The following is an 11,948-nucleotide window of genomic DNA, read 5'->3' on the forward strand; positions in this document are numbered from 1 at the left end:
ACATCAACAAGGCGGGGGTGCACCGAGTGGTCGCATGCTGGGCGGTCCGGTATGCCATCAATATAAAGGGAAGGTGCTCGTCCCAATCCTGTTGGTTTTCAGATGTAAAGAGGGCCAATTGTGTCAACAGTGTCCGGTTGAACCTCTCTACCATCCCATCCGATTGAGGCCTCAGGGGAGTCGTCCGGGTCTTATGAATTTGGAGGAGCTCGCACACCGACCGCAGGAGGGCAGATTCAAAGTTCCGGCCCTGGTCAGTGTGTAGCTCCCTTGGGACGCCAAATCGGGAGAAGAATCCCTCAACTAGAACTTGAGCTACCAGCCGGGCTTCCTGGTTGGGCAATGGGTAGGCCTCTGGCCACTTGGTGAAGTAATCCATTGCCACCATAATGTACCGATTCCCTCGGCGGGTGGCTGGCAGGGGCCCCACCACATCTACTGCCACCCGCTCGAGCGGTGCCCCGACATTGTACACCTGGAGCGGGGCCTTGCGCGCCCGTGGGGGTCCCTTCTTACCGCGGCAGAGGTCGCAGGATCTCACCCAATTTTGAATGTCTCTGCCCGAATTCACCCAGTAGAACCTCTGTCGTAATTTGGACAAAGTCTTGGCCACGCCCAAATGTCCCATTGTCCTAGTCCCATGCACGTGCCCCATAACCACTTCCTTCAATTTGTTAGGTACAATTATCAACCAGGAAGCTACATCACCCATTGGTGTCACCCACTTTCTGAACAAATAGCCCTCTTTCAACCCCAACATCTGCCACTGTGCCCAATAGGCCTTTACCTGGGCTCCGTGTGGAGCAATCTCCTCCCAAGAGGGTCTTTTGTCCTCCTCTAGCCAATGAAAAAGGGGCCCCAAAACGGGATCCTCCCTTTGACTCTCTTGCCAATTCACATCGCCCAATTCCTGTGGGGGTTGTGGCAAAGTTCGCCTGGTCACTCTCGTTGCATATAGGCATGCATCAATTTGGCCCTGCCCAATTGGATCCTTGGCTTCTTGTCTATCACAAAATTTACACTGTGCCTCCCAACAGGGGCGCCGAGAGAGAGCGTCTGCATTGGCATGTGCTTTGCCAGGCCGATGTTGCACAGTGAAATTATACTGCTGCAGCCTCTCAAGCCACCTTGCAATTTGTCCCTCCGGCTCTTTGAACCGAAGGAGCCATTGCAAGGAGGCATGATCCACTCGGATCACAAACTCCCTCCCATAAAGGTAAGGGTGAAAGTGTCCAACTGCAGACAGCAAGGCCAATAGTTCTTTGCGGGTAACGCAATAATTTCGTTCGGGCCTCGAAAGTGCCCGACTGTAATACGCAATAGCCCTCTCGACTCCCTGTTGCATTTGTGACAACACAGCTCCCAATCCCTCCTGGCTCGCATCTGTGTCCAGGATGTAATTGCCATCATCCGTTGGGTATGCCAAAACTGGGGCCTCCACCAGACGTTGTTTTAAGTGACTGAATGCCTCGATGCAGCTCTCTGACCATACAAATTTGGCTCCTTTCTCTGTCAATTTGTGCAAAGGTCTTGCAATTTCCGCGAAATTTGCCACAAATCTCCTGTAGTACGAGCAGAGGCCCAAAAATCCTCGGACCTCCCTTACATTTTTAGGGGCGGGCCACTCTTTTACAGATTTTACCTTTCCTGGGTCAGTGGCCACGCCGCTCTCACTGATCACGTGACCCAGGTAAGTCACTTCCCTCCTGAAAATTTCACACTTGCTCGGATTTAATTTCAACCCGGCACCCCTTAATCTCCCAAATACGTCTGACAAATTTTCGACAGCCTGTTCAAATGTGGGAGCGTGGACCAATACATCATCCAAATAGACGAGGCAAGTCTGCCACGGTAAGCCAATTAAAACACGTTCCATCAGACGCTCAAACGTGGCAGGGGCATTGCACAATCCAAAGGGCATGACGACAAACTGCCAGAGACCCTTTCCTGTGGTGAACGCCGTTTTCTCCCTCGCCTCTTTATCCATTTCCACCTGCCAATAACCGCTCTTTAAATCCAACGTGGAGAACCACGTTGAGCCTGAAACGGCATCGAGGGTGTCATCGATCCTTGGCAGGGGATACGAGTCCTTGAGTGTCACATGATTGAGCTGGCGGTAGTCCACACAGAACCGAGTGGTCCCGTCCTTCTTCTTCACCAGCACAATGGGTGACACCCAAGGACTCACCGAGGGCTCGATAAATCCGGCTCTTTCCATTTTGCTCACCTGTTCCTCTGCCTCCTCTTTCTTAGCGAAAGGGAGCCGCCTCGGCGGTTGGCGAACAGGCCGAGCCTCGCCAGTGCTAATTTTGTGCCTGACGAGACTCGTGCGTCCAACATCCTCGGGGGAGAGAGAAAAAACACCCAAGTTCTTACCAACCAAATTGTGCAACGTCTCTACCTGCTCCGATGTTAGGCCCTCTTCAGAGCGTGTCATCATGTCCCGCACTCCCTCTGACCAATCACATTTCCCCAAATTTTGCCCTCCTTCCGGCTGTACTGGCAAGCATGTGGATCCACCTCCTCCGGTGACCTCTACTACACTACTGCATTTGGCTACGATGGCTCCGCCCCTTATAGTGCGGGGGCTGTCGGACAAGTTGAGCAGCCTGACTGCCAGCATAGGCCCACGGGTGTCTATGAGGGTGCGACCCACCATTAATTCCTCCGTCCCCTGCGAGGACCACGACTCCACTAGCCCCAGCTGGCCAATGGGTTGAGCACCTGCTGCTAACTCTGCCATCACGACTCTCTCGGACCTGGGAGGCACGGTCACAGTGCGCGGCACCTCCAGCCACGTCCCCTGCACCTCCTCGTCATCCCCCAGTCCCATTAACTGCAGCCTCTCGGTGCCCAACCACATATGACCACGCCCAAGGTCTAATTGGCAGTCATGTTCCACCAGGAAACTCAGTCCCAACAGACACTGATCGCACACCCCCGCCACCCACACAACCACGCTGACCTCCAGGCCACCCAACTCCATCCTCACCACTCCGCGTCCCAATATTGGTGCCGTTGCCCCCGTAGCCAGTTGAAGGCTGTGTCCTTCTACCCTATCAATTTTGTCCCAGCCTCCAACACTCTGGTCTAGCACACCCGGATTGATAATGGTGTCACTGGCTCCAGTGTCCACCACAGCCTCACAAAATTCTCCCTCAATTTTGCATCTAACCCTTAGATTACCCGTGCCAATTTGTCCGCAATTCACTACTTCCACCAAAGGAGGGCGCTTCTCCACACACTTGCCAGCCGAGCATGGCCCCGTATGCTCGGCTCGTTCTAGTTTCCCGCACACTCTACCTCTATTGGCCCAGGCGGAGGTGGTGGTCCTCTGTCTGGCATCTGTGGACCTACTGGGGGCCCCCTCCTTTCTGGACTGCGAAGCCTGTCAGGAGGTGGGGGCCCATATGGTTGCCGACAATTCCTCTGACTGTGCCCTCTTCTCCCACATCTAAAACAAGTCCCCAAGAACGGACCCCTCTGGTAGCCAGGTGGAGCCCCCCTTTCTCCCGGCCCAGCCCGATAAAAATCAGGCCATCCTGATGGCCAACCTGGACCACCCTGTCGTGACTCGCTCCCTGCAATTTGTCCCCCCATCAAATTTGTCAGATGGCGGCTGATTCCCCTTAACATTCGCCCGATGTCATCCTCTGGCTTTTCCCGATCCCGCACCTCGGTCTGCCGTACCGTCACAGGTGCCCTCTCCGATGCGCGGTTCGACCTTCTCAAAAAGGTCAGTCTCGCCGCGCATTCCGCTGCCCGGTGCACCGTGGGTGGGTCCTGTAACTCCACCAACGTCCGGACCTCAGGATCAGGGAGAGCCGCCATAAATTTTTCTATCGCCAGCTTGTCCCACGCCTGTGCTGGTAGGTCCCTGTATGCTATCCTCACAGACTGGTATATATCCTGGGCCAGCTCCTGCAACGTCTCATTAGGCTTTTGCCTGCGATGCAGCAGCTGTGCCCTGACCAGGTCGCACCTTGCGCCTGTCCCGTACCTGTTATTCAAGGCCTCACAAATGGCCTTGCTGGTCAATATTCCCTCTGGGACTACGTTCAACACGTCGGCGGCTGACCCACGCAGTGTCGCCACCAGATTCCCCATGCGCTCCCGCTCTCCCCAACCATTGAGCTGAGACACGCACTCAAATTGTGTCAGGAAAGCCTCGAGGCTCCCTGATCCGTCAAAATGTACGAGGGGGATTGTTTTTCCAGAGACTCTATTCCCCGATTCCTCTCTGTCCAAATCCAGTCCGGGGCCAAAACACCCCCCCAACTGGGTATTCCGTTTCGGAGCCTCTGGTGTCCAAATGTGGCTCGTGGTGAGGGTCTCCTGGGTCACTTTAATCTGGTCCTGAAGATGTTTAACCGACCTACTCACCTCTTCCTTCAGGCTCTCTTGAACCCGACCAACCTCCTTCTTGATGGTATTGTCCCAGATCTCCAGTCGCTCCTGCATAAAATCACTCACCCTTTCATTATCCATTAGTGGCCCCCACAGGCCTTTCTCAATTAACCCTTGCTCCTGCTCTTTTATGCGGGTTTCCAACCCCCTCACCTCCTCGGCCAATTTGCCCCCCTGCCGGTTGAGCAGTCCCCATTCCTCACTCTGCTGTAGCATTCTGGCATCCACCCGGCCCCGATAGCCTTCCAGGTCCCCATTTGCTTTATCAATTCGAGCATTTGTGGCACCAATCTGACCCTCCAACTTTTCCCCCATTTGGACAGCCTGCGTCACGCCCTCCTCTATTTTTGACATTAATTCCTCCCGTTTCAATTCAATTTCCACTCCTATGGCTTTTTCCATCTCCCCCATTTGAGTTTCTACTTTACCCTCAAATTTCCCCAGTCTGTCCGTAATTTGGTTTTGCACTCTCCCTTCTATGCCATCAATTCGTTCCCCCAGCTGCTGTGCCATTTCCCCAATTTTTCCTTCCAATTGTTCATTCCTTTCCTTTATTTCATTCCTCCATTCCTTCCCCTGCGACTCCATTTTATTTTCCATCCCTTCAATTTGTTCCTCCAATCGATCACTCATTCCCTTCATTCCTTCCCTACATTCCTTCCCCTGGGACTCCATTTTTCTTTCCATTCCTTCAATTTTGTCATTCAATTCCCGACTGGCTCGCTCACTCTGTGCGTTCATGTCTCCCATCTGCTTTCCCAATCGCTCACTGTTCTTTTCCATCCCTTCCATTTTTCGAAGCAATTGACCCAACATCTGGTCGGTTGTTGGGGCCGTTCCTACTACTCCCGACTCCCCGGTGGTGCTCGGGACGTTGGTGCTCGGGACGAGGGAGGTTCCAAGGCTCACCTCCACATCTAATTCCCCTATTTCCGGCTCACTCCCGACGCTGACGGAGGCCTCGCTGCGTACTTCCATCTCATCAATTTCCGACATCCGCTTTCCGGAAGATTGTTTCCCGCGCGCGTATTTATTTTAATAATTCCTGAAACAATTTAAATTTGACGAAGACGCGATATCGCGCTCCGTTTGCCCGATTGATTATTAAATTTCTCCGCCTCGACTATAAAAATTTTGCGTTCGAACGTCGGGCGCAATGTACGCCCGACCGTGTCGATGTCTCCCCGCGGACAAAAAAATTTGTCCGACCGTGTCGATGTCTCGCCGCGGACAAAAAAATTTGTCCGACGGGTTCAAATCCTACACTCCTGACACCACTTGTTACGCAACTGTGATTAACACCACAGTTACGGATGGCCGATTTGCGAGACTTTAACTCCCGAGGCGAACACTCAATGGCGGACTCAAGTTCAACACAAACGCGCGGAATGGCGGGACACAGCGAAGGCTCCGCAACCTTATCTATTAAAATGAAACACCCATGAAAACTGCGTTCAGATATATATACAGAAAATAATATAAGGATTTATTATCGAATAGTAATACAGTGAAAAAGCCGCGCCGGTAAATCTAATAACTCTAAATCGGGACGTCCCCACACGACTGACAGCAAACACGATACGAGGGAGATTATGAATACAAAAATAACCCGTCACGTCGTTCAAATGTACGCGGATGCGGCTTATCTGTCTTTCGTCGTCTTGGTGGCGGCCGTCCACACCGCTCCTTTTGGCCCGATCGCACACCACCAGGTCCTTCGCTCCAAGCTCCACGAGGCCCCGCTCCAAGCACCCGCGCGTCCGACGCGTGGCCAGCAGCTTCACACGAGGACGATCTCCACAAGGCCCGTGCACCAATGGTTCAACGGAGGGCTCGACTTGCAACGAACTGCTGCGAACTGCCGCGTGCTCTGTGGGCTTGGTGTGCTCGGTGTGTGAACGAACTCTCCACCAACTGCCTTCGGGGAGCTTTTCCACCAACTGCCTTCGGGGAGCTTTTCCACCAACTGTGTCTCTGCGTCGACTGTGTGCTCCAACCAACTCCTACGAACTCTCTGGTGTCTGCCTTGCGTCTGCCACGAACTCAACTGCCTGAAATGGCGTCCGACCGTCGCATATATTGGTGGCCGATCACGTCACATTGGCGCACTCCTCAGCCAATCACAGCCCCCCAACTCGCCCAGGTCACGCCCTCTGCGGCATGCGACTCCTGACATCTCCCGTCCGCGACCCCCCCGCGGTCGTTTTGTAACACGTGCCAGCGAGGTTGGTAGGCCTTTGAGGTGCGAACGGCGGCGGCCAACCGTGGCGGTGTTTTTGGCCTGGTTTCCTGTCTATTTATTACGAAGTCAATGTCAGGGAAAGGGAATTATTTAATGTTGCGCTAAGGACCTAACTAATGTTTATGTGGTTTGCAGTGCCATAATGGACAGAGGTTTGACTACCAGGTGAGACTCACAGGGGCGTTACCTTTAATCCCTCACTATTTAACACTCGGACCTCCAGGTAGATCCACAATCATACATCTTACCCCGACAAACGCCTAAACATCAAGAACTTATTACATGTAGAGTCCCTGTCACGACAGCCGAATACCTACCTATTCAGATCTACCTAGCTCTAGATATTGCTCTACCAAATTAATAACACTATGTTGCCGCTATGTTGGCGTTAAACTATGTTTTAAAACTAATTAAAACTAATTTGCGATTCTTTCGCTTTCCTGCGCGTTTGTGCACGCTATGGCGATTTCTTTACCAAACTCCGCAAGCCGTTCGCTTTGGACCAAACCATTTCATGTAAATAGAGGGGGGGGGGATTGTCACCGTACTCGCAAGCCGTTCGCTTTGGACCAAACCATTTCATGTAAATAGAGGGGGGGGGGGGGGATTGTCACCGTACTCGCAAGCCGTTCGCTTTGGACCAAACCATTTCATGTAAATAGAGGGGGGGGGATTGTCACCGTACTCGCAAGCCGTTCGCTTTGGCTTTGCGAATGGACCAAACCATTTCATGTAAATAGAGGGGGGGATATAATTTTAGATATATATATAGTACGGGCATGCCCTAGTATTATTTAATACTAATAATAACAGTATTATCATTTGGCAACATTAATAACGAATGTAGAATCCCTTCCCTGGCCCAAGCACGTCTGGGCTTGGTGAAAGGTAAGCTCATGCTCAAGCAGTACAGCACGTGTGTTTCAAGGCTGTAAAGACCGGTGAAAATTTGGTCCAATGGATGTATCAAAAGTGTACCAAACACTAGTTAATCAAAAGTTCTGGAAAGGGATGTGGCATTCATTTGGCTTTAATGCCAAAAGAATGCTGTATTAACAGAAAATAATCTTCCCAGCAATGAGGAAGAGGAACCACCTTAAGAGGCCATTTTCCCCCACAGAGCAGGGGTTGGCCTTTTTCGGGCACCTTGGTCCCCTTTTTGAAGCGATGTTTTATGGCCGGATGCCCTTCCTGCCACCAACCCTGTTAGCCGCCTTTTGCGACACACAGGGAATTACCAGTGAACTGGTACTCAATTTGCCGACCTCGGAAAGATGACAGGCTGAGTCCCCCCTGGTGTTGGCGATAATTCAGCGATCGATCGGGATTACGAACCCAGGATCCTAGGATCCCAAGCCGGCACCCTAACCGCTAAGCCAACACCAGGGCTAATCTTCCCAGCATGGATGCCATAAAAGTCACGGACATGGATTTCAGGTAAATAAAAAATATTTCCCCCAGATATCACTTTTTTATTTGTATAGTTTTTTTTGTTAAAATTTGGACAAGATCACCCCCAAAATGCATAATTTGACATCAACCTTTCAAAATGTGATGGGAGAGCATGCCCCCGGACACCCAAGACAGGAGTTGTTTTCCTTTTTTCTTTTTTCAAAAGATAAAATAACCTGTAGTACTTTTCAAAAAGAGTCGGCCATGATTGTGCTACCCTGGCTGAATCACGGACACATTAATAATAATAATAATAATAATAATAATAATAATAAGGGAGTCTTATATAGCCCCATCAAGCAGAGTAAACTACCCTCATGGCGCTTTACATTATCATGCGAATGCACACACACCGCACACACATACACAAACATACACACACACAGACACAAACATACACACACACAGACACAAACATACACACACACATACACAAACACACACACACACATACACAAACATGCACACACACATACACAAACATACACACACACATACACAAACATGCACACACACAGACACAAACATACACACACACATACACAAACATGCACACACACATACACACACATACACACACACAGACACAAACATACACACACACAGACACAAACATACACACACACTAGGGTGGTGCTCAAAATACATTTAAAAAAAATATTTACTGGGACATGGCTTTATGTTGTTCCGTTTGTTCCAAAATGAAAAGACACCAAATATGAAAGCAATCTGATTTTATTTAGGGGTGCCACATCAGCCTTCAAACTAAAGGTGTCTACAAAACTTTTCTATATGTGGATCGAAAGCAAAACCAGAAGTTTGTTTTATGAAAATCCACCCTCCACTCACTTTCTTTGTATTCTAGCAAACACAAGTTACAATAGCTGCACAAATAGCACTATATTGCTATGAAAACTCAAATTCAATGATAACAATCCAAATGTTCAGTTCATAAAATGAAGAGACACCATATCACATAATATTAAAAAACCCAAATATAATGAGAAATGTAACTCCTATTTCTGGGCCTGTTTCACCACTGTTGCCTTCTTGGCATCGGGGTACATCTTCCTGTGAGCAGCAACAACTTGGAGCAGAGCTTGATTTTGCTCTTCATCCTTTGTAAGGAGCTTATTGTAGTCTTGTATCAATGCGACACCCCTTTCTGCCCTGTCGTTCACCACGACTAAGCCACTGGCGGCTTTCTTTGCTTCCTGAAAGCTGGTTTCTTGCTCCCATGAACCAGGATCCTTGTCCATCCAATCAGTTGGGGTCCCTAGGATGCTGAAGAAATGCTTGGTGTGTTTTGTTATGAGGCCAGCGATTGACAGGGCGGTTCCTCGTTTGATAGCTGGTCTCTTTGGAGAGGGGTTTTCACCGTCATTTTTCAATGCTTCAATCATATTGATCTTGCTTTCTTTGTCAATTCTGGTGTCAAAGAATGCAAATGCCACTAGTACTGGGCTCATGTACCACGTGTGGCGGCCAAGTGCTTTCAAGGCTGCCTGAGCCATCTTCTGATTGATTTGTTCAAACTTTTCCAACTTCTTGAAGAGGTTAATGTCATTCAGGGGAGCCTCAATAGCTTGTGGAGCCCGAAACCAAGCCTGTACATACTGTTGCGGATATGGCATTTGGCCTCCATATCCGCTTGTAAATATTCCCCTATTTCCCCAATACTCCCCAACTATCCCCAATCCCCCATTCCCTAGTCCCATTGCCTGTAAATAACACTCTGTAGAACCGACCTTTCCCTTTTTCCCCCATTAAATGTCGTGCCCAGGTCCACCGCATCTCACGTAGACAACTTTCAGACATCTTGCTAGTTATTCTTAGTCTATGTCAGTTAAGGACTCGTTTCCATTAATTCTGACTCTTCGTTGCACCAGAATGTGATTGTATGGCACCAGTAGTGAGTTTAGGACCTCCCCTTACCTCCTCCCATCTTCCCCATGAAACAACAACAACTACAACAACAACAACAACAACTACAACAACAACAACAACTACAACTACAACAACAGAGGAGATTGGGGGCGGCGCGGCGCGGGGAGTGTGCGTCCTCACACCGGCTTGGTTAGCCGCCATTGCCATGTGCGCCCACGGGGTTACCACGAAGGGGCTGGCTGTCAGCCCCTCGTCAAGGGCGGAGCCGGTAACCCCCGCACCCAATGAGAAGCAACGGGCCGATTCCATCTGGGGCGGAGCTAACGAGCTGAGGGCGTGTCACTCCCCGCCGGATATACGCAGCCACTTACCGGACGTGACGTCAGATGTGCCCCCAGCTTGAAGAAGAGACAAGTCGCGACCTCCGAGTGCTGAGCGACCTCCCCGCATCATTGGACCGGACCGGGTCGATTTTGCCCCTGAGCCAAGGTGCACCTTGAGCCATCGAAGACCGGCCCCTCCTTGCCATCAATCCCCGTGTGAGTCAGTTTTGTCCCGTTTATCTGTCGTCTGTCGGGGTTAAGATAAGACCGTGTTTAAGTGCCTACCTTACTATGCTGTCCCTCTCATTCCTGTAATCTAACCTTCCGCCATATTATAACCTCCTCCGGAGGTCTTGAGAACCGTACCCCTGGTGTCGTATCATTTTTAACCCAGCCGTTGTGTCCTTTTCCTTCATTGATCTAGCGTAGCGCGACTCGGCCAAGGTTCGAGTATAATCGGGTAACTTGTGCGGACACGGCGGCCATTCCGCTCGGCCCACCATAACATCAAAGTCGTGTCCGTAACAATTGGTGTCAGGAGTGGGATTCGGACCTGGGACTAAATTTATTAGGCCCAAATTTTGGAACACCAATTGTACCACTAGGGTAACAATTGGTGTTGCGAGGTAGAATTCGATCCGGAGCGCGTTTCCCGCGCTCGAAATTATAACGGCGAAATTTTATTTTGTTTTACGAAAATAAAAACCCGAATTTTGAAAGTCGCGCTATGGCGGATCAAGACAGCTGGGTTCCGGTAGAGGAGAGTGAGGCAGGGTCGGTCCAGGACCAAATTGAGGGACGTGAGGAGAGCGAAGCAGTGAGGGTAGCAGACGCACAAAATAGCGTCGTTGCGCCCGACGTTGCGGGCGCGCAAAATGGCGCCTCGCTGGTCACTGCGCCCGCGACCGTGGCAGCGCCCCTGGTGGATCCGAACCTTTTTATGTTGCAAATGAGGGCCCTTATGGAACGAATGGGAGACCAAATTGTGGGAATGAGGGCTCAGGGTGAGCGATTGGAGGGCCAAATGGGGGTAATGAGGGACGAAGCGAGGGGTACCGGTGAGAAGTTAGACAATAATTTTGAGGGGTTAGACAACGGGATAAAAGAGGTGAGAAATGGGTTAATGGGGGTAGAAAACAGAATGGCCGCTCAAGAGAATCAAATGGAAGGGATGCAAAAGGGGTTAGAGGGGGTAGAAAACAGAATGGCCGCTCAAGAGAATCAAATGGAAGGGATGCAAAAGGGGTTAGAGGGGTTAGAAAACAGGATGGAAGGCAAATTGAGGGACATGAGGGACCAAGTGGAAAGGGAAGTTAACCAAATGGGGCAGCAGATAGAGGGGGTCAGAATGGGGGTAGAAACTAAACTGGATGCTCACCGGGAGGAAATGGAGCAGATGAGGGTGGCATCTGGGCAGGAGATGCAAGTGATGGGAGAGGAGATCAGAAGAGGTGTGAGTGAGGAGGTCGGAGGAGTGCGCGAGGAGGTGAGGCACTGTAAGGAGCGCATGGAGAAGGAGGTGAGAAAGGGGACTGTAAAATTGCAAGGGGGTATAGAGGAGTTGACGCTGGGAGTAGAACAACTGACAGTGGGACAAAAGGAGTTGGGGGAACAGGTAAAGAAGAACACAGCGGTAA

Source organism: Myxine glutinosa, chromosome 9 (genome assembly GCF_964187855.1).
Source record: "Myxine glutinosa chromosome 9, kmMyxGlut1.1, whole genome shotgun sequence".
Classification (NCBI taxonomy): domain Eukaryota; kingdom Metazoa; phylum Chordata; class Myxini; order Myxiniformes; family Myxinidae; genus Myxine; species Myxine glutinosa.